The sequence below is a fragment of the Propithecus coquereli genome, unplaced genomic scaffold (genome assembly GCF_000956105.1).
Source record: "Propithecus coquereli isolate 6110/MARCELLA unplaced genomic scaffold, Pcoq_1.0 Scaffold122, whole genome shotgun sequence".
Taxonomy (NCBI): domain Eukaryota; kingdom Metazoa; phylum Chordata; class Mammalia; order Primates; family Indriidae; genus Propithecus; species Propithecus coquereli.
The window spans coordinates 5,941,860-5,952,666 of record NW_012136303.1 but is presented as its reverse complement, the minus strand read 5'-3'; positions in this window follow the sequence as shown (position 1 = coordinate 5,952,666).

The following is a 10,807-nucleotide window of genomic DNA, read 5'->3' as shown; positions in this document are numbered from 1 at the left end:
GCCCCAGGAAAACTGGATACCACATGCAGAAGGATGAAGTTAGACCCCGATCTCTCATCACATGCAAAAATTAACTCAAAATGGATTAAAGACTTAAATATAAGGCCCAACTGATAAAACAACTAGAAGAAACATAGGAAAAATGATGCATGACATTGGTCTGGGCAAGGAGTTTTTGTTGTTAAACCTCAAAAACGCAGACAACAAAAACAAAAATAGACAAATGGGATTACACCAACTAAAAAGCTTCTGCACAGAAAAGGAAACAATCAACAGAGTGAAGGCATGACCTACAGAATGTCTTTGATGTTAGGCAGTTTGACTATAATGTGCTGTGGAGAAGACCTTTTTGCATTATATCTCTTTGGAGATCTTTGGGCCTCCTGTACCTGGATGTCTAGATCTCTTGTTAGACTTGGGAAATTTTCATCTAATGCTTTGTTATAATAAAAAGGTTTTCTAACCCTTTCATTCTCTCTTCACCCTCGGAAACACTGATAATCCAAATATCAGTCACTTTATGTAGTCCCAAATGTCACAAAGGTTTTGCTCATTCTTTTTTCTTTGTTTTTATCCAATTAGATTATTTCAAAAGACTTGTCTTCATGTTCTGAGATTCTTTTTCCTGTTTGATCTAGTCTATTGTCGAAGCTTTATAATGTATTCTGCATTTCATTCAATAAATTCTTCAGTTCCCAAATTTCTCTTTGGTTCTCTTTTATAATATCTATCTCTTTGGTAAATTTCTCATTCATATGCTGACTTGTTTTTCTAATTCCTCTGTATTGTTTTTCAGAATTCTCTGAATTGCATCTTACTGAGCTTCTTTAAAATAAGTATTTTGAATTTTTTTAAGTCAGGAGTTTGTGAATTTCATTTTGATTGGGATTTGTTGCTGGAGAATTATTGTGTTCCTTTGGTGGTGTCATGTTTCCTTGCTTTTTCATGTTCCCTGTGTCCTTACATTTATATCTGCGCATCTGGTGTAACAGCAGCTTCTTCCAATTATCTGAAATTGTTTTCATAGGGGAGGACTTTTTCCTGAAGATGTATATATATTATTGGTGGATAGGGTGCTTTAGCTTTGATCTTGGGTGCAAGCAGTAGTGTGATCTCTGTATGGCTGGTTCGGCTATAAACCGTGTCAGTGGTATCTGTGATTATCTCAATGGCTTATGGTGTGATTATTAGTGGAGACTGTGGTGAAGTTTTGTTGGGAACTAGGTTGCCAGGTGGGCCAGTCCTTGGGCCCCAGTGGTGGCAGTGGTGGGTTGAGCATGCCTGTCCCTGGGCCCCTGGGTGGCTTACACTGGCACCGGTGTGGCCAGTCTAGGCAGGTCAATTCTTGAGCTTCCAGGTGGCTTGCTCAGATGCTGGGAGTAGCAGCAGTAGGCCAGGCATGTGGGTGGGCCCTTGGGCCCTTGAGCAGCTGGGGCTATGTGGATGATGGCAGTAGCAGTGGTGGAGCAACCCACTAGAACCCAAGTGGTTGGTCCTGGTGTCGGTTGTGGCTGCAATGGGTTGTTTGGGCCAGTCCCCTGGCCCACTGTTAGCATGTGAAGGTGGGTCCCAGGTGTCTTAGTATCAGACCACAGTAAGAGTGCTCAGGTGACAAGGGTGGTGGACTGGGTTACATGATTTTCAGAGTCCTGGACAGTTACTCTCTTGATAACCCACAGCAGTGGTGCTGGGATTTATCCTTGGGGTGCATGGGAGTGCCCAGCTCCCCTTTGCTTCTTTGGGAAGCAGCAGCAGTGTCGGGCCCAGGGCAGGACACCGTCCTTCAGAAGCTTGACTCTCAGAATAGTGCCAATCTGCAGCTGCTCAGGGCTTGGACAGCTGTGGGACTCCGTGCAAATTCCCTCTATGGAGCAATGCCTCTGTGCAGTCTCTAGGCAGCTCTCCATGTTAGACTCGAGGATTGTGTGGATTAGGGGCTTGCCCTATAGCCAGGAGTACAAAAGACTGCAGTGGGAATGTGGAGCCCTGGGGGTCTCTTTCTCACCCTTTCCCAGTTCCCAGCCAGTCCTGGCCGGGCAGGCTGCCTCTCTTCCCTTTCCTTACTCGCTTTTGGTGCTTCTTGTTCCTTCTCTCTTGACTCCCAGTGTTCCCTCTTAGAGGATCAATTGGAAGAGTGAATATTTACTTGCTATTTTGGCTCCTATCCATGAAGGAGGCAGGTACCAGCTGCATCTAGACAGCCATGGTGAACCATTCTCGCCCTCCCCCAAAGTCTAAGGTAAGCAAACTTCTCTCTTGGTGAGAAGAGTTTTCTCCCAAAACAGAACTTGTGTGCACCACAATCTTGGACAGTGGACAGTCCCTCTTCCGCAAAGGGTAAGGGTAAGGAAAAAAGAAGGGAATAAAAGACACAGCGATTTCTGCCTATATTATTTATATTTACAATTATATCTGTATTCATATCTATAGCCATATGATCTAATATCTGTTGATGCCTCCATGCCTCAGGAAGTCTACTGCGTAATAACTTTTCATTTTTTGAACACCCACCACGTGCCAGACACTGTTGGAAATGCCTTGCGGCTCTTCCCTCGTGTGATCCTTGTGTCCAAGGTGGATACTCTTGTCACCTCCATCTTACAGATAAGGAAACAGAGGACAGAGACCCCCAAGATGTCTCACTGTTGACCGGCAGAGCTATGACTTGAACTCAGGCAGTCTGGCTCTAGAGATCAGAGATTCAAATACTACTTTTCTCAAATACTTGTGACCCCAAATCTACCCATGAGATTTCTGCAGTTGCTGCCACTGGGATTGGGGGAGGGTGGCATAAGGGGAAGAGTGTGGTTTTGTGCTTCTGGGCTCTGCCACTTCCTGCGTATATGTAAATCATTTTTGCTTCTTGCCAAGTCAACTATGGGGAAACTCAGTTTCTGACCATTTCTGCAGGAACTAGCCACTTAAAATAAACTTCAGCGTCCCAGGGAACTGTCACACTGAGCAATTCACACATTATACATGTACTTATTGGAGACATACTGTGTGCCAGGACCGGACATGGAAGCTTGGGGTGCATTGGTGAATAACAGACAATGTAGTTGACCTTTGGAGCTATATCCTACTGGGGAAATGACAGTTATCAACACATGTGATAAATACGTAAATAAAATACTATGTTAGAAAGTGTTAGGTGCTAAGAAAAAAAGTATAGCGAGATAAGGGAATGGGGAGAATCTGTGAAGGGAGATGTATTGAAAACAGGTGGTCTGAGTGGGAATCACTGAGAAGGGGAAATTTGAACAAAGATTAAACGAAAGTGCGGGCATGAGCCATGTGCTTATGTCGGGGACAAGCCTTCCTGGCAGGGGAACAGCATGTGCAAACCCTCTGAGAATACATCTTCCTGCTGTGTTCAGATTTTGGCTTTCACTCCGAATGAAATGGGAGTCATTGCAAGGTTTTGAATAGAAATGTGCCAAGATCTGACATGAGTTTTAAGGGGCTACTCTAGCATTTGGGTGACAATAGACTATAGCCAAACATAGTTAGAAGAAACTAGAGCATGTAAGAGGTCATAGGATGTGTCTGAACAAGACAAGGTGGCTTGCACCAGGATCATAGCAAGGAGACATAGGGGAAAAGGGTCAGATTTTAGATACACGCTGAAGTGGAGTCAACAGGATTGTCTGATGAATGGGATGTGGGGTGGAAGAGAAAGATCTCAATGTTTGGGGGCCTGAACATCTGGAATAATAAGAATGCCTTAGCTGACGCTATGGAAGAAAATCAAGAGTTGGTTTTGGATGTGCTCATTCTGAGATATTCATTTTCATCCAAGGAACCTGTCACGTGGGCAGTCGGGCATAGGAGTTCAGGGAAAGGACTGGGCCAGAGATGTAAATGTGGCAATGGTAGCTGCGCAGATGGCGCCGCGTGTGCCAGTCCCCGGCTCCTCATGACTCTCACGTCTACCGTCTCCTCTCTGTCCCCCATGTCCTCTGTTTCCCTCTCCGAGATTCATTCATGTTTCTGTCTTAGCAACCTCCCCTCCCCAAGTCTTCTTCTCCAGACTTAAAAACTCAAACCATCTGGTGTTCTCGGCCCACCTAAGTACCTGCCCTGTGGCAGGATGTGCCCTGCTTAGGGGACACCTTTGGTTACAAACTGTGTAAAGTGGTTGGATCTTACCAGAGCATATCCTGCAAGGGTGAACCACAAATTTTCTTCCTAAGAAATAGAATAGAAATCAAGATTTATTTGTGGTGCCACCAGAGCTCCTCTGATTTATATCCCTACCACCAACACCACACCTGTCTTTTAGGGTATTTTATATAAGAAGGGATGTTCTTGTTTTTCTATAGGTCTCCAGAAACTCAATAGAAATGGAGGCAGTGAAATCAAACCATTATATTATAGCAAGTCTTGCATGTGTAGTTCAATGGTGACACAAAGGTGACTCATGTCACTTAAATTAACTCATTGTCCCAACATAGTCACAGGGCCCTAATCCACCACCCACAAGTTTGAAGTCTGATATTTCCTTATTTGCCTGCCCTGACCTTTCCGTCTCCCAGTTCAACCCAAGATTTCTCAAGTCTGCCCTGCTTTGGAACCATCCGTTGTATCCTTTTTCCTTGAGGCATTTGGTCTAATTCAAAGGTATCCATGGGGCTACCATCTTTTGCATGTGGCGTATGTCACTCAGCATATTTTGAAGGTTCAGACATGTTGCAGGATGCACCAGAATTTCATTGCTTTTTAGAACTGAAAAATTTATTGTATCTATATGCCACATTTTGTCTATCCATTCGTCTGTGGATGGACGTTTGGGTTGTTTATACTCCCCATTAACTAAAAGAAATTCACGAGCTTTCTGCTTTGGAAAAAGGAGAGCTTTATTTCATAAAGGGTAGCAGCCTTTTGGGTGGCCAGTCCGACAGGTTGTGAAGCAGAGCCTGGCCAAAAGCCCAGCACACATGCTTCAAAGAAGAAACAAAATGGAATGGGATTTTACACTGAGTGGGGTAGTCAAACATACATATTGGACAGGCTGTAGGAGGAGTCATGAATATTTATGAAGGGAAATCAAACCCATGTAATTGTGCTTTCTCCCTCTCATCTTGTCATTGCTGGGAACTCAGTTTTCAGGTGTTTCTGGGGTCCCCTTGGCCGAGAGGAGTCCATTCAGTTAGCAGAGGGCTTAGGATTTTATTTTTAGTTCACAGTCCCCCCTTTTGGCCAAGATACGAGAGAGGCAGTGGCTATGGCCAAACTTTATTTTGTTCCGTCATTGACAGGGTGGAGTGACCATTTGCCCCAGGTCCATCTAGGCCCTTGGTGGGACCCCTATGGACAATGAGAGGTTTAGAGCCATAAAAGCTTACAGTCAATTAAAGTGGGGACAGACAGGAGTGGGGGTAGACAGGAACTCATCAATCCCTTGAAAACTTTTAAGCAATATAGTTGAAAACCAAAAGCCAAAAATGGTTATAAAATTAACTTATTTGTAAGTATTGAGCTACTGTAGTCTTGGTTTTAGATACAGACTTGTAGCAATTAGTTATATAAATATAAGCATTTTGTTAAGACCATTCTATCCCTTAAACAGTAAACTGCCTTTACAGTCTCACCCGCCTCCCTCTTCTGCCTAGAGGGAGGAAGGTCCGTGTATACAGTAACAGGGCACCGGCATGGAAGCAGACTAGGCCCAGTGGGATTAGATGAAGATTTGTAGTCTTCGCTGAGTCATCTCTAGTCTTCAGGATATTATCACTCTGGTTTTTTCAAGAGTAGAATGAGAGATAAACAACATTAATAATTTAACAATTAAAGAAGAATTTGGGTATCCCAATGGAAAAAGGAAACTATTCTATAGGGAGTCAAATAAAAGCATCATGAAGAAAATTATAGGCTGTTTTTTTGTAGTCAAGAAATAACCAGGATTTAGTCCAAACTTTGGACAAATAATTTAAAAACTTAAAAACAAAAGGACAGGCTAGAATTTAACAAAGAATTTGGGTATCCCAATGGAAAAAGGAAACTATTCTATTAGGGAGTCAAATAAAAACGTCATGAAGAAAATTATAGCCTGTTTTTTTGTAGTCAAGAAATAACCAGGATTTAGTCCAAACTTTGGACAAATAATTTAAAAACTTAAAAACAAAAGGACAGGCTAGAACTTAGCAATGGGCCTTTTTTTATTTGGAGATATAATTTTCTCTTTAGTTTCTCATTTTTATTAAAGACAAATCATAGTAGGACCAACTTATTGGTAAAATAAATTTGAGTCTTATTATACTCAGTTTGATTATTGCATAAAGTACAGTAAGAATAGTCATTGGCTATAGGCTTTCTTTTTTTTTAAATTGACTTTGCTGGATCCCTCCTTTTTTAAAGGAATTTCAGGTTACTTAATGGTCTCTTTAGCCAAGCCTATAGATATCTGTATGAATTGGGAAATTCCTCCTTTTCGAGGTCCCAAAGTAAGTTGAGATTTCTGAATCTGTGCTTCATGCTGATTGGCTCTAAATCTAGATTCCCATGACCCCCTGTCCTCACGTTTGCAAAAGCAGTTCACAGAACACAGGGAAACACTGTACTTATGTTTACTCATTTATTACAAAGGATACAGATGAAGAGGTGCTTAGGGAGAGGCTATGTGGGAAGGAGCACAGAGCTTCCATTGCCACCCTCCAGGCCCCTCCATGGGTTTGGCAATCTATCTGTCATTACCTAGGCATGATTGATTACATCACTGGCCATTTGTGATCAACTTAACTTTTAGCACCTCTCCCCTTCCTGGAGGTTGGGGATAGTTAGGGCTGAAAGTTCCAACCCTCTAATCCTGTCCTGGTCATTCCTATGACCAACCCCCATCCTGAAGCTACCTAGGGGCTCTGCCAGCCACCAGTGGGCTCATTAGCATATGCAAGGCACTCTTATTACTCCAGAAATTTCAGAGGTTTTTGGAGCTATATGTCAGGAAACCAGGAAAAAGACTATATACATATTTTACAGTATCACAGTTACTGTCTCAAGGTAACGGGGACATAGTGTTTAAATTTACTGGGATTCAAAGGTATCATTGTAATTTGAGCTGCAGTATTGATTAATTTCATGAAGTTTTGTGAATTGGTGCATCTTAGCTGTGACCTGAGAGACCAAAATACACAGCCCTTTTGTCCCTTTATCAGCTAAGATGGACTCTAAGGTTAAGGAAACAAGTTTTGTCCTGTGGCCGGGGTTTTGGCTCTGCTGTGGTGTGGACTTTCTCTATTTTTCTACGAGAAAAACCCTTGTTTTGTTAACTTCCCAACTTTTGGGGCTTGTCGGGGAATTTTTCGGTCGTTTCTTGCTTTTCTTTTCTACCCCGGCCCCTTCCACTTTTGGTTGGCCGGGGGAGGGGCTTTACACATTCTTTTTTTTTATGCGCCTGTGTAGCTCTCGCGCGTTTTTGCTCTTTTTAGAGACTGTGTGTACGGTGTGTTTTTTTTTCTTTTGGTTCCCTTTTGCCTTAAGGGGCCAATTTTTCCTTCTTTTTATTCTTAAGGCCCCCCCCCCAAGTTGACCTTGGGTTGGTTTTTCCTTTTTTTTTTCCCCTTTGCGCTTCCCTTTGCTTCCCTTCTTCCTTTTCCTTGGTTTTCCCCTGAAGGTTGTTGCTTTTTTTTGCTTTTTTTTTTTATTTTGGCCCTTTTGGGGCTTAAACCCCAGTTGTTTTTTTCTTTTTGCAGGGGGGGGCCCCTTTGTCCACACAGAAGACTGCCTCTCTCCTGTTTGCAAACTGATATTGCCAATAAAGCTCTCCTTTGTACTATTATCCATCCTGGGGGACTTTTAGATGACATAGCAAATGTTAAATGTGGAGGCATAAAAGCCAATCAGCACCCATCTGATCAGCCCCTCCAAATGCTGGATCCCAATCAGGATAGAAAATTAGCAAGCCATGAGCTGTCAAAGGGCATCACCTAGGAACTCTCCACCTCATTTTGAACAATCGCATCCTTGTTGCCAGTTGTATTGTAAATGGTGGAGTGAGTCCCACGGATGGGGTTTTTAAGGATCAATCCAACATGGCTGAAGAAATCACATTTGTAGAGTCATATAAAATTAAAAGATTTATTTCAACTCACAGGTCCTATGGAGGGAGGCATGGCATGCCACACAGGGAGCCATGTAGGAGGAGCCCCCAGAGAACAGGCTCAACTTAGCAGGTGGAGAATGAGAGAGAGTGGACCCCTGGGCAAGTCCAGTACTGGGAATCAAGGAGAAGGACACAAGAAAAAGACATGAGGGGATCTCACTGGTGTGTTTGAATGTCACTAGGTCACAGGGCAGGGCAAGAAGGGGAACCTATGGCAGGGACCAGCCTTAACACACTGGTGCACCTGGTCGCCCAGGGAGGGTCCTCACAACCTGTTTGTGGGATGTCGAGTCATCAGGAAAATATGAAGTTTTAAATTTTTACATTATAACCAAAGATCTTTGTTTTTTGTTACAACCTTGTGTTACTACGTACCACTCTTCCCTTCAACCTGAAGGATTCCCTTTAGTGTTTCTTGTAGGTCAGGTTTAGTGAGAATGAACTCTCTTAGCTTTTGTTTATCGGAGAATATCTTAACTTATCCCGTATGTTTGAAGGACAGTTTAGCCAGGTATAGAATTCTTGGTTCACAGTTGTGTTTCTGTTCAGCACTTTAAAGATATCATCCCACTGCCTTCTGGTCTCCAGTGCCTCTGAGAAAAACTCGGCTGATAATCTTGCTAAGGAACTCTTGTAGGTGAGGACTCCTTCTCTCCCGCTGCTTTCAGGACTTTCTCTTTCACTTCAGCTTCAATAGTTGGATGATAATGTGTGCTAGTGTAGGTTTCTTTGAGTTAATCCTACTTTGGGTTTGTTCATCGTCTTGAATTTGTAGATTCATGTATTTTATCAGGTTTGGGAAGATTTGGGATTTTACTTCTTCAAATAATCTTTCGCTCCTTTCTCTCTGCCTCTCTTCTTCTTGTGCTATTCTCATAACGTGTATGTTCGCCCACTTGTGATGTCCCACGAGTCCCTCAGATTCTGTTCTCTTTTCTTTATTCTTTTTTCTCTTTCTACACTGTGGACTCAATCATTTTAAACATTCCATCTTCCAGTTTACTGATTCTTTCTTCTCCCCGCTCAAATCTGTTATGGAACTCCTCTAGTGAATTTTTCATTATTCTGCTTTTCAGCTCCTAAATTTCTGGTCACTTCTTTCGTATATTTTTATGTCTTCACTGATGTTCTCATTTTGATAATACTTCTTTTTCCTGATTTCCTTTAGTTCTCTGTTCTTGTTTTCCTTTAGCTCTTCGAGGGAACTTAAAGATTGAGCATGTTTAAGACATTTGTTTGAAAGTTTTGGTCTAGTATCAGAGTAGGCAGAATATATCACAAGGGCCCTTATAAGTAAGAGTAAGAGTTAGAGAAGGACTTGTGCTGGTGGCAGCAAGGGGTTGGAGTGATGGGAAGATGGAACTGTGAGAAAAGGAATGTGGGAAGCCCTTAGAATACAGAAAGGAAAGGAACAGAGCCTCCAGAAGACATGTAGCTTTGCTGGTATCTTTTTGTATTGTATATATTTAAGGTGTACAACATGGTGCTTTGAAACACATCTACATAGTGAAATGGTTACTATGGACAAGCAAATGAACATACACATCATCTCATATAGTTACCCTTTTGTGTGTGTATGTCAAAAGCACCTAAAATCTAATCTATTAGCAAAAGTAGTGAGCACAGTACCATATTATTAACTAGAGTCCTCATGTTGTACATGAGAACTCTAGACTTCTTCATCGTACCTATCTGCAACTTTGTCTTTTGACCTACATGTCCCTATCTTCTTCCCCAACCTACTCCGGGTAACCAGTTTTTTTCTCTATTTCTGTGTATTGACTTTTTCTTTTCTTTTCTTTTTTTGCTTGATTATAGCATAATAAGTCAGACCTATTTTGAACTTTTGACCTTCAGAACTATAAAATAATAAATGTCTCTTGTTGTAAGCCATTAGGTTTGTTATAATTTGTCACAGCAGCATTACGACCGCAAATATAACATGATTCTTCTATGGAGATAAAATTCCAAAGGCTTATAACAATGTCGTATTCCTTATGTAAGCTACATGTAAGGTCATCGTGCCTTGGGAGTTCTGGATGTCACTCTCTCTGAGGAATCCAAGCTTATGGAGCAAACCAGATCGAGACCTTGTGGGTGTCTGTGGAAGGGAGAAGTTGATCCACAGAGGCTCTCGCAGTTACATGTGCAGCCCACAAACTAAACCTATCACTTCTGCTCACCACTCAATGGTCTAAAGGAATCTCCTGGCCACTCCCAATGCAATGGTCCAGAAAGTGGAACACTCCATGTGGCCAGAAAGTGGACAGGCACAAATACTGGGTGAAGCATGACACTTCCAGAGAGGGCTCAGGAGGTCCACTCAGGTGCTCAAACCCACGCTCTGTTATGAAACTTAATCTCTTATTACAAATGCGGACACTGTAACACTCGCTTGTGTTCAGGATTTTTGTGAGGCTTAAATGAGATAATACATGCAGTGTGCTGAGCTCAAGGCCTGCTCAGGGTGTGCACCCAGTCAGTGGAAATCAGTGTTGATAAATGCTTGAGAAACGTACAGGATCACGTGGGAGGAATAAATGGCTGCTCTGTGTTTCCCTCCAGGGGCGGCAGGAGAGGAGGAGCTGCAGGTGCTTCAACCTGACAAGTCAGTGTCAGTGGCGGCCGGAGAGTCGGCCATTCTGCGCTGCACCGTGACTGCCCTGGTCCCCGTGGGGCCCATCGAGTGGTTCAGGGGGACTGGGC